The sequence below is a fragment of the Zalophus californianus genome, chromosome 14 (assembly GCF_009762305.2).
Source record: "Zalophus californianus isolate mZalCal1 chromosome 14, mZalCal1.pri.v2, whole genome shotgun sequence".
In the NCBI taxonomy this organism is placed as follows: domain Eukaryota; kingdom Metazoa; phylum Chordata; class Mammalia; order Carnivora; family Otariidae; genus Zalophus; species Zalophus californianus.
In genome coordinates, this window is record NC_045608.1 from 18,916,368 (window position 1) to 18,931,611 (window position 15,244).

Below are 15,244 nucleotides of genomic sequence, written 5' to 3' on the forward strand. Positions count from 1 at the left end.
CCTGGCACCACACTGCCCTCTCGTAGGCATCAGAAAATGCTGACTGACTGAACAGGCTGTTAAAAAAAAAAAAATCTATGAAATGCTCTTGATACGGAACAACTGACCTATTCTTTTTATTAACAGCAACTGGGAAAAGCTCGATTTTTAATCACATTGTAATATGCATACGGGTTTAAATATTTGATAGGTTGATATTTGGAGGACAGTGCAAAGCAGTCTTTCAAATACTGTGAAAGAAACTTATATTATCCATAAACCCTATACCCCTGAAAATGGCTAATACAGTCCATGCTCTGGGTGGCAAAAACTGGTTCTCTTCAAAATGTTACTTCTGGAAGCTATCATTCCTAGTTTATGAAGATCTTATAAGATACCAAAGTCTGAATTTCTATGATAGAAAAACTAATTTCATTTTACATAAATTTTAAAAATGCTTTTTATCAAATTCAACTCATTCCAGACACATCCAGCAATCAAACTTACCACATTCAAATTTCAGTGAAAGAAAACAGTTGTCATTATTCATTAGTACTTGCTACATATAATGTACTTTACGTGAAGCATGAATCATAACTCTTCAGACAGGATATAGATGATAAAAATAGGTATTTTGCTACTGTGTATTCACCTTTATAAATTCATTTCATGGAGTCTGGATTTTGTATCAGTTTATTATAAAAATATCTACAACATAAGACACCAAAAGCAGAAACAACAGAAGCAAAAATGGACAAGTGGGAATTCAAACTACAAACTTTCTGTACAACAGATGAATCAGTCAACAGAATGAAAGGCACTTATGGAATGGGAGAAGATATTTGCAAGCCAGATTATCTCATAAGGGGTTAATTTCCAAACTACATAAGGAACTCCTGCAACTCAATTGTGAAAAAAACCCAATATCCTTTTTTTTTAAATTGAGAAAGGATAACATCCAGTTCTCCATGCAATACATGCCCTCCTTAATACCCATCACCAGGCTAACCCGCCCCCACCCCCTCCCATCTAAAACCCTTAGTTTCTTTCTCAGAGTCCATAGTCTCTCATGGTTCGTCTCCCCCTCCCACTATACAAAAATGATGAATCATGGAACACTACATCAAAACTTAATGATGTATAGTATGGTGACTAACATAACATAATTAAATTAAAAATATATATAAAATAAATTGGGGAAATGTCCACTCAGATCCTTTCTCAAAGACCTAAATGGCCAACAGGTATATGAAACGATGTTCAAAGTCATCAGGAAATCAGGAAATTGCAAATCAAAACCACAATGAGTTATCACTTCCCATCAGTAAGTATGGTTGTTATATATATGAAAAAAAAAAATCCAAAACAAAACAAAAAGACAGCAAGTGCTGATGAAGATGTGGAGAAATTTAAACCCTTTGAGAATGCAAAAATGGCACAGCTGCTATGGAAGACAGTATGGAGATTCCTCAAAACACTTAAAAGTAGAACCACCGTATAATCCAGCAATCCCACTTCCGGGGGAGTCTTTCAGAAGAATTGAAAGCAGAATCTCGAAGAGGTATTAGCACTCCCATGTTCACTGAAGCAGTATTAAAAATAGCCAAGCCCTATAAACAACCTAAATGCCCACCAATGAATGAATGGGTCAAGTTAATGTGGCATATCCACACAATAGAATATTATTCAGCCTTTAAAAAAAAAAAAAAAGAGGGAAATCCTGCAATATGCAACAACATGACTTTGAGGACATCATGCTAAGTGAAATAAGCCAATCCTAGAAGGACAAATAATGCATAATTCCGCTGATAGGAGACATCTAAAACAGTCAAACTCCTAGAAGCAGAGAGTAGAATGGTGGTGCTCAGGGGTGGGCTGGAGGAGGGATGGGGAGTTGCTAATCAACAGGTGTAAAGTCTCCATTATGAAAGGTAAGTTCTAGAGATCTGCTATTCAACATTGTGCCTATAGTTAACAGTATTGTATTGTACACTTAGAACTATGTTAAAGGTATGTATGTATGTATGTAACTATGTAAAAGATCTCATGTTATCTATTCTCACCATAATTAATAACAATTTAAAACTGAATGGGGCACCTGGGTGGCTCAGTCTGTTGAGTGTTTGATTCTTGATTTTGGCTCAGGTCAGGATCTCCTCGTTGTGAAATCGAGCCCCGTATCAGCCTCCATGCTCAGCATGGAGCCTGCTTAAGATTCGCTCTCCTTCTCCCCCTCCGCTCATTTATGCTCTTAAAAATTATATAAGTAGGAGCAAATCAGAGAATCAGATCTGAGGTGTAATTGTATTAGCCAAATCCTTGGCTAATATAGGAGCCTTTGTGCTCACCTGTAAAATGATAGCCTTCAACCTATGAGGATAATACAATGCAGGGGAATGCTGAGGTGCTCAAGGAGCTGCTCAACCTCCCAGTGCAGTGATTCACAAACCCACTCATGTTCCTAGAATTCCTAGTGAACTTGGAGTTATTATATACAAACACAATGTCTAAATCCGAAAAGCAACTATATCAAACAATTGGCTAGACTGACTGTCATCAACCTCCATTTCTTTTCCATAAGCCTTAAAATACAGGGGGAATAAAATGCTGACCGAGTAGTTTGTTGCAGAAAAGAAAAATAGTTGCGGGCTGTATGCTCTTCCCATCCTGCCGAACCCTATGGGGATCCTGAGGTTCTCTGCCTGGAATGTTATCACTGTGGAGCACCCTCACGGATTAAACATCCCCTGCCCCTCACCATATCCCTCTCTTTTTTTACCTGTTGGCCGCGGTGCCCTTCTTGGTCTTCGTTGTGCAGGCTGAGCCACTTGGCTTTTCACTTGCAGTGGCTGGGAGCTAGGTGGAGTTTGGCCAGTTTGCTGGGTCTGCATGTTTTGGGGAATAGTCATAAAGAGTGGTGTTAATGGTATTTATTCATCACCCAAAAATTACTTGCCTGCCATGTGCCAGGCACTATCAGGGCATAAAGCATATTCCCTTGTGAAGGCTCACATGCCAGTAGTAGAAAAAAATGACTTATATAGCTTTCACATGTTAATTGCCAGGGAAATGAAAAACAGAAGTACAGAAAATTGGTTGTTATTGGGAGGGTGGGGTGTGAAGGGGGCTGGTTAAGTTAATGGAGGATGAAGCAGAGCCTCAGCAAGTTGAGACTGAATCAAAGACTTTGAAAGAGTTACAAGGTTACACAAGCCGCAGGTAGAGGAAAAAAAGAGCAAACTTTCTAAGGCAGAAACGTCCAAGGCAGGACAAGGTAGCCACTGTGGCTGGAGCAAGGGGAAAGAGAAGAGAACTCAGAGAGGTGGTGGGAGGGAAGCCATTCTGAACAATGTGCCTCTGACTAAGAAAACAGGAACCCGCAGAGGGGAAGGCGTTGGGCAGAGGAGATGCAATGGCCGGTTTACCGGGCTCTGTGCTGGGAAACACGAGGGAAAGACCAAGACAAAAGCAAGAAGACCAGTTAGGAGGCCATTTGCCGTATCCAGCAAGGGATGCTCGCGGTTTGGACCAGAGAGTGGTAACAGAGGGGGTGAGACACTGTCAGATACCAGGTTTTGTTTTGTTTTGTTTTTTTTAATTGGGAGACAACAGTATTTCCTGGTTGTTTATGTGAAAGGTTTGAGAGGAGTCCAAGATGGATCCAAAGACTTCGGCCCCAGCAACTGGAAGAATGGGGCTTCTTCCAATTAAGTGAGTGGGACATGTCTGGGAGAGCACATCAGGAATGTGGAGAATCTGTGGGGCGTCAGCTGCTCGTTTTGAAGTCACTCCCAAAGAGGAGTCACTGGCTAGGGCCAAGATATTCAGAAACATTTGCATCCATTCAGGTTGAAAGGAAGTCCATTTGCATATGTGAAACCACGTGAGAGGGAAGCAGTAGAGGAAAACAAAGCATCCTGCATAAAGGAGACTGAACAGGACTGAGCTCACTAGTGGCGCGGTGGCTCCAGGTGGCGCGGTGGCTCCAGGTGGCGCGGGTTGGGAGGGCGCCCGACCATGGGCTCTGCCTCGGGCTCGGGTCCTGGCTCGGCCTGACATTGCTGTCCTGAAGGTGAGGACCTTGAAGGGGACAAGCCCTGGAAGAGCACGGTTCTATGAGACATCTTTGTGTAACTAGTTGCCTGGTAACTTTCTACAAACTAGGGCTTTAAAGAAAGCGTCAAGTACTGATTACGCAGGTTTTCCGCTCACACCACCGACTCATAACTCTGAAGTTGTCAGAGAAGCGTCCTGTAGTAAAAGACAGGAACCTGGTAAAATATTCTTAAAAATTTAAGAAAAACTGTTGACTAGGATTCTTTTCCCCACACAAAGTGACAGGACACCATGGGTTACAGTGCTTGCTTGTAGGAGTCAGGTGTGCACAGAATTCTCGCCTACGACGTATCCTCATGGCACACTGAGGAGCCTAGGTGTCCCCTGGACACTCGCCCCACCACACACACTGGCACACACACCCTGGAGCTACTACAACCCGAACGAGTCTTCCCGACTCCGCTGACACAACTCACCTTCCTCCTCAAGAATTAGGCTCCTCTGTGGGCGATGTATCCACTCCCTGTGGCCTGGGGCTCCTCTCCTCCAGCCCCACAGCGTCTGAGTACTGACATCCGTGGGGTCAGAGGGGCTAAAGCCTTTTCTCTCCGAAAGTGTTAGCCTTTTCCAGGACTGGCTCTGTGCCCTGCTGTGGTCACCAAGTGGTTGTAGGACTAGCCTAGCTGCCTTGCGGGACGCTGCTGCAATCAGCAAGACTGATGCCTGCCCAGTACCCACCCTCATTTCAATTTCAACGCTGCTGGCCCAGCCCCTTCCGGCACCGCCTCCATCCTGCCCCAAATGAGGCCGACCTTGATGTTCACCTGGCAGGTTTGCAGGTGTTCTGAATTTCAGTGGGATGGAAGTGGGCTGTTCTGCCTGCTCTCTTGCCCCACCTTACCTCACCCATCAACTATCCCTGGATTAACCTGCCAGGTGACTTTAGGAAATATGTGCACTTGGAGATCCAGAAACTTAGGCCCTTACACTTAATGTTTTAACCAATTCCCTGCTGTTGCCAATACAACTAAATTGTAATCACTGTGTCTATCCTTGGACCCAAACCTAGGCTCCTCCATCATCTTCTCCTTGGCCTAGATCCCTACAAGTGGATTTGCAGTGATGTGTAAGTTTCTAAGTATGGGGAGTCATTTATTTTTTATTTTTTTTGGGGGGAGTCATTTTTTTAAATGGTATTTGTTGTGTCAGGTTTTTTTTTGTTGATTGTTTCCAAGTTTCTGTCATTCTTTGATTTTGCTACTTAAAACATTTTTAGGGGTGCCTGGGTCGTTCATTTGGTTGCGGGTCGGCCTTCAGCTCAGGTTTTAATCCTGGGGTCCTGGGATTGAGCCCCTCATCAGGCTCCCTGCTCAGCGGACAGACTCTTTCTCCCTCTCTCTCTGCTGCTCCCCCTGCTTGTGCTCTCTCTCTGTCAAATAAATAAAATCTTTAAAAAATTGTTTTTAATCAGCAATTCTTTAATTTTTATAATTGCATTGTTTTGCATTAAATCCTTGATGCACACACTGTGTACCCATTTTATTTTTAATTTTTTAATTTTCATTAAAATAAATAGCATACAGTGTTATATTAGTTTCCACTGGACACCTATTTTTTTTTTTTTGTATAACACCCAGTGCTCCATGCAGAACATGTCCACTTTAATACCCATCACCAGGCTAACACATGCTCCCACCCCCTCCCCTCTAGAACCCTCAGTTTGTTTTTCAGAGTCCATCGTCTCTCATGGTTCGTCTCCCCCTCCGATTTCCCCCCCTTTCTTTTTCTCCTCCTGCTATCTTCTTCTTTTTTTTTTAACATATTGTATTATTTGTTTCAGAGGTACAGATCTGTGATTCAACAGTCTTGCACAATTCACAGCGCTCACCGTAGCACATACCCTCCCCAATGTCTGTCACCCAGCCACCCTCCCTCCCACCCCCCACCACTCCAGCAACCCTCAGTTTGTTTCCTGAGATGAAGAATTCCTCATATCAGTGAGGTCATATGATACATGTCTTTCTCTGATTGACTTATTTCGCTCAGTGTAACACCCTCCAGTTCCATCCACGTCCTTGCAAATGGCAAGATCTCATTCCTTTTGATGGCTGCATAATATTCCGTTGTGTATATATACTACAACTTCTTTATCCATTCATTTGTTGATGGACATCTTGGCTCTTTCCACAGTTTGGCTATTGTGGACATTGCTGCTATGAACATCACGGTGCACGTACCCCTTCGGATCCCTACATTTGTATCTTTGGGGTAAATACCCAGTAGTACTGGACACCTATTTTAATTAAAAGACTTTTTCTTGACACTTTTTCTTGAATAATCCTAACCTTACCCACTGCATTGAAGTCCCACCATAATTCTGTAGAAAGCTGTGTGTTCCCTTAGCTCTCATTCCAAACTCAATTCTGCACTGTCTGGTGTGCCAGTAATACAATGTCTTGTTTGTAATATCTTGAAAATATTCTAAAGACTAGAAAAGCCTAAACTGGCTAAACACTTGAAAATCCCTGGCTATTTTTCAAATGAATTATAGTCATTGCATTAAGTTCCAGAATATAATAGATTCCATGGTCCTGTTACTTTGAGGTTGGATTGAATTTAGACATTGATTTACTTCTGAGTTGCAGAGCTCTCACTAAGATTTTCCTGGAAAATCCTTGTGTTCATAAATGATTCCAAGGAAGACGTCTGTGGGTGTCCAGGCTGCTGTGTAGATGGCACCATAGAAACTGGCCCAGGTGCCTTCTGGATAGTGACCATGCCTAGTGCGTGTTCTGTTTTATTTAAGAGTCTGGTTTGTTTGGGGGAGGCAACCCGGGGGGGTGGGGGTATAGGGAAAAGAGAAGGGAATCAGAGGAGAAAATTCTGGAATGCTGAATGGGATGAGACACTCCCAGACTTCACTTGTGGACTCAGTGTGTGCCCTACCCTGAGTCCAGCCCAGTCCTCAGATATAGCAGACTCTTAGTAAATATTTCCTGAACCTGCATTAAGCACACCTGAAATGCATCTTTCAGTAAGTACCTACCTCTTCATGGCACATGGGACTCTTTCCAGTAGGTCTTCTTTCATGCTTTTCAAAAAAGTTGTACCACTTTCTGCCCACTGGTGCTACAGGTCATGCACTGGATTTGTTCCTGAGTGCCACAGAGTCTACATCACCACTCACGGTTGGTCTTTCACCAGCAGAATGTAAGGGCCTCGAGGGAAGGGACTTGGTCTTTTCTTTCCCTGCTCCTTCTCCAGTAGATATAATAATGCCTGGCCAAGACTATGTGTTCAATTTACATGTCAAAAGAGAATAGATGGATGTATGAATGATTCCATTTAATGATGAATCCAATAGGAAATCTGACTGATTTATAACTCTTATAAACAACCCCAAGTGCCAGAGAGTTGATGGGATTATCATTAGGTTCTTGATGACTTGCAGGAATCTGCTGGCGTTCTTTCTGGGCAAAAAAAGGAGGGGAGGGATGCCTGGGTTGCTCAGTCGGTTAAGCATCCAACTCGGGTTTCCACTGAGGTCCTGATCTCAGAGTCTTGGGACCGGACGGAGCCCAGGGTCAAGCTCTGTGCTCAGCACGGAGTCGGCTTGAGATTCCCTCTCCCTCTGCCCCTCCCCCTGCTTGCTCGCTCTCTCTTTAAAATAAGTAAATAAATCTTTTTTTAAAAAGGAGGGGAGGGCAGTGGGAGAGAAGGTGGTGTTTAAGCTGGAAAATCGGGGATACACAGGCAAAAAAGCGATAGGTAACTAAATGCAATTTGGAAAAATATTTTGTAAATATCTTGGATCTACACATACGTTTATGTATGTATGTATTTACACCTGCATGGAGAAAACACAATCACACACTAAAATAAACCTAACAAAACCAGCCAATGGAAGAGGAGGATGTATCGGGAGGTGAAAAATACACATAGAATAAATAAAGAGGTGGTTCTTTAAGAAACCAGCAGAGTAGCCAAACCACTATGCAGCCTAATTAAGACAAAAAGAAAGCTCTGAGAATCTTTAAAAGAGAATGAAGAAATGATCGCAGGGAGGGAGAAGGGATGATAAGAGAATATAACATGCCTCTGCAAATTAACAGAGAAACCTGGGTAAAAGGAATGGTATTCTACACCACCCTGCGTAAATTCACCTTGATCGCTCTCTCTCTCCTGGCTTCATGTTCCCCTCCCCCAGCTTGCCCCCAGGTCTCTGCTTCCAGGAGGGTAGATCTCATGCTAGATATTCCTACCCCAACCAATAAGTAAATAACCACAAAAGAACACAAGATCATTTCTGGAGATGATGTGTTTAGTACCTTGGTTATAGTGATGGTATGTATCACAGGTGTGTGTGCATATGACCAAATGCATCAAGATGTATACAGTAAATGTATGCAATTTGTTGTAAAAAGGGAGAGAGAGAGAGAATATAAAGTTAACGCATTTCAGTGAAGAATATAACAGGATACTTTTGCTGTGCTTGAATTTTCCCTGCAAGTTTCAGATTGTGTCAAAATTAAGTTACTTAAAATGTTTAAAGGGCCTAGAGGTGGTGAGTAATGCTTTTATATATATATATGTATATATATATTGCATCGAATAAAAACAGAAGTATTTATTTGGGGTCTCAGAATTGCAGCTCCTGGAGCACAGATTTGGGCAGCAACCCAAAAAATGTTGATGAGGACAACAAAAGGCAAGAAAAATGTAGTTTAAATTAAATCTCCTTACAGCTGGCAGTCCACTGATAGATACCTGAAATAGGCAGAACATTCCTCAAGGAGTCCACGACCACCTTAATGCCTTCCTGTTTATATTTCATTAAAGACTAAAAGTAACCTTGTCTTGACAATAGCTAAATCTTCAAGGTCCTGTAAGACCCTGCTTTCTGCATACAGAAATTCCTTAAAAACCTGTTATCTCTACCATCTCTCCCTCCACAAAACTTAAAATATAATCAGCCACCCCCACACCTGTGGCTGCAGCTCTTTCTACCAATGGGTCCTGTCCCTGCACTATAATAAAATCACCCTTTGGCACCAAAAATGTCTCAAGAATTCTTTCTCAGCCATTCACTCACGAACCCCAAACTTCAAATCACATCATTTACGTCAGTGTTCCCCATCCCCCAGGAACAAAAGTAAAAGGTTTTTGTTCTGTTTTGTTTTTAAGATTTTATTTATTTATTTGAGAGAGAGCACAAGTGGGGGGCAGGGAGAGGGAGAAGCAGACTCCCTGCTGAGCAAGGAGCCTTACGTGGGGCTTGCCATCCCAGGACCCTGGGATCATGACCTGAGCTGAAGACAGACTCTTAATCAACTGAGCCACCCAGGCACCCCAAAAGTAAAAGGTATTTTAAAGACAAAAGGGAAAGCTTGTATACGTTATTTACAAAGAATTCAGATTACAAAGATTGGTGTTGGTAGCAGAAAACTAATCTTGGCTGAACATACCTGGTTTCGAAGCCTATCCCTAAGCAAAGTCTCTTCCTATAGAAAGTTCCAAGGGTTTGGGATGGGTCCCTGGAATATTTGCAGTTTGGCGCAGTTCAGACATTCCCGGTTCTCCTACAGGTAAGGATGTTCATAAGGCCCATCTCCTTACTGGCCTCTGGCTCCATTTTAAAACCCCTTGACATAAGTGACTATTTCATTTCACCTTTTACAATGCCATATATCGAAGAAGGTCATCAAGAGGCCGGAAGTGAAGCTTGGGCTTAGGTCAACGTTATGTTAAAAGCACCAAGGTCCCAGTAAAACTCCAAGGAGGAAAGTAAGAAGGAGGGATATGCACTGGTGCTATCGTCTGTTCCTAAAAGTGTAAATAAAATGCACACGATTCATAAATGGAGAACTTGTTACCACCAGCTCATAGCTGAATACTGTCAAGCCCATCCTCTGCGCAGTTGAGATTGCCCATGATAAATGGGAGCTCTTTGGATTGCCAGAACCCACCTGTGTAGTAACTATTAAAGAGTTCTGTATTCCAAGAGGACAGTGGAAAACCCAAGCTCTGATTCAAATGCTAGGGATGTACTGGCAACTAAAACACACCCAGGCTGGAGGTTCTGAGAGAATTCTGTGCAGCTTCCTAAGACGACAGCTGGATTTTAGATTAGAATACTTCTTTTTTTTTTTTTTTTAAAGATTTATTTATTTATTCATGAGAGAGAGAGAAGCAGGCTCCCAAGGAGCAGGGAGCCCGATGCGGGACTCGATCCCAGGACCCTGGGATCATGACCTGAGCCGAAGGCAGACGCTTAACCATCTGAGCCACCCAGGCGCCCCTAGATTAGAATACTTCTTGATTCCAGGGCTGGATGTGACCTCTCAGGCATGCATGCTATTGGCATGAAGGACCTCAGATTATATGTAAGCATAAAGAAACTATTAGGTCTTGAGCGGTATTGAAAAGTCATTCTAGAAAGATGTGTGCAACAAAATTACTCTATAAAATGACATATGCTAAGAGTGGGGGTATTTCTGGGAGCATGCAAGCAGATCAAGTCTCTGCCTCTAGGATTGGTAGTAAAACAACCTGAGGACCTACCTCCATTGTAGAGCCAAATGTTCTGGATCTTTCCCCACTGAATTAAAGATGCTTAGCTTTCTGAGGGAGTTGTCATACGGCAAGACTTCATAACAAAGTTCACTGCTATTTGTTCTATGGATGGTGGGACTAGTTGATGAACATAAAGATAAGTCTTTGCAATGGGATAGGTGAAGAGCAATACATATGGTAGTACAGGAAGAGCATGATTCTCCCCCAAAGAGTAACATTTGGGTATTGAAAGATTTCTCAGTCGTAAATAATGACCATACCGTATGGTCAAACAACTGGTGTAGTGTTGGGAATTCCATTTGAAAGCCCTATGAGGCTTCGGAAACACAATGAACGTGGGCCACAAAATTGCCTACCAGAATAATCTACCTGCCTAAGGCTGGGATGCCAAAGTGTGTGCCTTTGCTCAGCCCCTGGAGGTGGCCACTTGAGTAAGTGAGATGAATGGGCAGAGTGTGATCCAAGTCATAAGACCTCTAAGGAGGAAGGAGTCTACCCTTGGAACCATAAGTATGGGCTCAGGATGTGGAGAAATCAGAACCCTGTGCACTCTTGATGGGGATGTGAAATGGTGCAGCAGCTGTGGAAAACAGTATGGAGGTTGTTCAAGAATTTGAAAATAGATTTACCAAAGGATCCAGCAATCCTACTTCTGGGTATATATCCAGAAAGAATTGAAACCAGGATCTCAAAGAAGAGGTATCTGCACACCATGTTCATTGCAGCATTATTATTCCAATAGTCAAAAGATGGAAGCAAAGTACATGTCTATCAACAGATGAATGGATAAAACAACGTAGTATATACATACAATGTGCCCACCCTAATGGTTCTGAGTTGATATTTCAATGTGGATTTGATTTGCAATTTCCCCAATGGAGATGTTAGGCATCTTTTCATATGCTATTGGCTGTTTGTATGTCTCCTTTGGCTCTAAAAGCAGGGCTGTGGGTGGGGCTGGGTCAGAGGCTTTGACAAGCAGTGAGCCAACCTAAAAGCATCTCATGGTGATTCTCACAACTTAGGGTCCATGACCCCTAGACTTTTGCTCTTTGAAGTAAAAGCCTGAGGATAGGAGGGCTTACCCCAAAGGGAAGGACCCAGGCACCAGTCTCAGGCCAGTGGGAATCAGATAAATTTGATCCCAAAGGATTTATGACATTCTTCAAAAAATGACATTATGCATTTCCCATGTTTGGGACTCACTCATTTGGGCATTCTCTGTACCAACAATGTTCTAGATACCCAGTAACATCTGTTGACTGAATTAAAGATGGAATTATGAGTCATAATTACCTTCTCTTCTTCCAGTTCCATGACTCTTTGTTAGCATTCTATTCTTCCCATTTGAATTCTGGCTTTCATGATGTGGCTACACCATGGCTCATGGAACAGAACCAAATTGCAATGTATTTGTCTAGGCCACCCCTCCTCATGGCATTGATTTCCCACAGTCTCAGAATCCAATTATGTCTCATGCTGGGAGAAAACACGTCTCCTGAGGGGTGTCCTTCATCTCCCAATGAGCTGCACTCTGCATAAACACCATAAGAACCTGAGAGCCTCTTTCCCATGAGGTCATGTGACCACAGACCCTGGCTCTTTAGGCAACTTGATTGGTGATGTCCAAAGACAAAATTCATGGGCGCCTGGGTGGCTCAGTTGTTAAGCATCTGCCTTCGGCTCAGGTCATGATCCCAGGGTCCTGGGATCGAGCCCCGCATCGGGCTCCTTGCTCAGCGGGAAGCCTGCTTCTCCCTCTCCCACTCCCCCTGCTTGTGTTCCCTCTCTCACTATGTCTCTCTCTCTGTCAAATAAATGGATAAAATCTTTAAAAAAAAAAAAAACAAAGACAAAATTCATGTTGAACATTGTGTAATGTATGGAAGTGTTGAATTACTATGTTGTATACGTGAAACTAATACACCATTGTATGTTGACTATACTTCAATTTTAAAAAATAATAAAACAAATTTCAATCGAGTAAATTGGAAGATCTAAGTGGCCATATTAAGTGGTCCACAAATCAGGCAGCATCCTACCTAGCAAGTAGAGAAATGCTCTAAGGAGTTGTACAAAATGGCAAGTTTTATAAGGAGGAGGGTGGTTACAAAATGGCAAGTTTTTATAAGGAGGAGGGTGGGGTAAAAAGAAAAGATTGTTGCAGGCCAGGACATCTTCTTTTGGGGGGGAAGGGAATGGCAGGGGTTTTATCATGCATATTACTTCCCTGACACTCAGTGGGAAATTTCAGATTGACTTTTAAAAGGTTACATGGTAGACATACGATCCAGCAATTGCACTACTGGGTATTTACCACAAAGATACAAATGTAGGGATCCGAAGGGGTACACGTACCCCATTGTGTATAGCAGCAATGTCCACAATAGCCAAACTGTGGAAAGAGCCAAGGTGTCCATCGACAGATGAATGGTAAAGAAGAGGTGGTATATATACACAATGGAATATTATGCAGCCATCAAAAGGAATGAGATCTTGCCATTTGCAACGACGTGGATGGAACTGGAGGGTATTATGCTGAGTGAAATAAGTCAATCAGAGAAAGACATGTATCATATGACTCACTGATATGAGGAATTCTTAATCTCAGGAAACAAACTGAGGGTTGCTGGAGTGGTGGGAGGGTGGGAGGGATGGGGTGGCTGGGTGATAGACATTGGGGAGGGTATGTGCTATGGTGAGCACTGTGAATTGTGCAAGACTGTTGAATCACAGACCTGTACTTCTGAAACAAATAATGCAATATATGTTAAGAAAAAAAGAAGATGAAGATAGCAGGAGGGGAAGAATGAAGGGGGGGAAATCAGAGGGGGAGATGAACCATGAGAGATGATGGACTCTGAGAAACAAACTGAGGGTTCTAGAGGGGAGGGGGGTGGGGGGATGTGTTAGCCTGGTGATGGGTATTAAAAAGGGCACGTTCTGCATGGACCCCTGGGGGTTATATGCAAACAATAAATCATGGAACACTACATCAAAAACTCATGATGTAATGTATGGTGATTAACATAACAATAAAAAATTTAAAGAGAGGGCGCCTGGGTGGCTCAGATGGTTAAGCGTCTGCCTTTGGCTCAGGTCATGATCCCAGGCTCCTGGGATCGAGTCCCGCATCGGGCTCCCTGCTCAGTGGGGAAGTCTGCTTCTCCCCCTGCTTCTCTCTCTCTCTCTCTCTCATGAATAAATAAATAAAATCTTTAAAAAAAAAAAAGACCCTCCATCCCCCATAAGATTAAAAAAATGATAATTTAAAAAAAAAAATTTAAAGAGAAAAAAAGTTTACAGGGTAGAAATGTGAAAATTTGCCCATTACCCATGGACTTGATTGTGGTCTCTGGGTTAACTGAATCGCCTGTGCCAGGTGGGTTCTTTAGGACAGTTCAGAGGAACAAATCAATTTAGAAGCATAAGGGAAAATACAGGAGGAAGCTGATGATGGCCTTGAAGGAAAGAATATTTGGTTCCCATTTGGTCTTCATGTAGGGATTCTGTGTGCCTGGTGTGGGTTTATGTCTTTTATTTATTTATTTTTAATTTTTTATTGTTATGTTAATCACCATACATTACATCATTAGTTTTTGATGTAGGGTTCCATGATTCATTGTTTGTGCATAACACCCAGTGCTCCATGCAGAACGTGCCCTCTTTAATACCCATCACCAGGCTAACCCATCCCCCCACCCCCCTCCCCTCTAGAACCCTCAGTTTGTTTTTCAGAGTCCATCATCTCTCATGGTTTGTCTCCCCCTCCGACTTACTCCCCTTCATTCTTCCCCTCCTGCTATCTTCTTCTTTTTTTTTTCTTAACATATATTGCATTATTTGTTTCAGAATTACAGATCTGTGATTCATCAGTCTTGTACAATTCACAGCACTCACCATAGCACATACCCTCCCCAATGCCTATCACCCAGCCACCCCATCCCTCCCACCCCCAACCACTCCAGCAACCCTCAGTTTGTTTCCTGAGGTTAAAAATTCCTCATATCAGTGAGGTCATCTGATACATGTCTTTCTCTGATTGACTTATTTCACTCAGCATAACACCCTCCAGTTCCATCCACGTCATGCAAATGGCAAGATCTCATTCCTTTTTATGGCTGCATAATATTCCATTGTGTGTATATACCACATCTTCTTTATCCATTCATCTGTTGGTGGACATCTGGTTTATGTCTTTTAATGTCACTAAATCTAGGTTCTGACAAATCTGTTAGATTTATGGCTAACTGAAACTTTATTTTTTTTTTAAGATTTTATTCATTTATTTGAGAGAGAGTGTGAGAGAGCACAAGGGGGGCGCGTCAGAGGGAGAAGCAGACTCCCTGCTGAGCAGGGAGCCCGATGCAGGACTCGATCCCGGGACTCTGGGATCGTGACCTGAGCTGAAGGCAGCTGCTTAACCGACTGAGCCACCCAGGTGCTCCTAACTGAAACTTTAAAATTTTTCCTTCCCAACAGCCTGGATGACTTGTTACATGTGAAATCCATCCTTTCATCTGTGTGTCTATTTGTCTGTCCATCCATCAACCATCCATGGATCTGTGTGTCAGCTGCTGAGGTGAGAGTTCCAAATGTCCCTTCCCTAGCCACGACTGTGTTCAACAAGTCAAAT

At 42.8% G+C, this 15,244-nt stretch overlaps 1 protein-coding gene across 1 annotated transcript in view; it reads right to left on the reverse strand.

Moving 5' to 3' along the window:
- The window catches only part of PIWIL3 (piwi like RNA-mediated gene silencing 3), a 55,426-nt gene that overhangs the window by 27,179 nt on the left and 13,003 nt on the right, over positions 1 to 15,244 (reverse strand).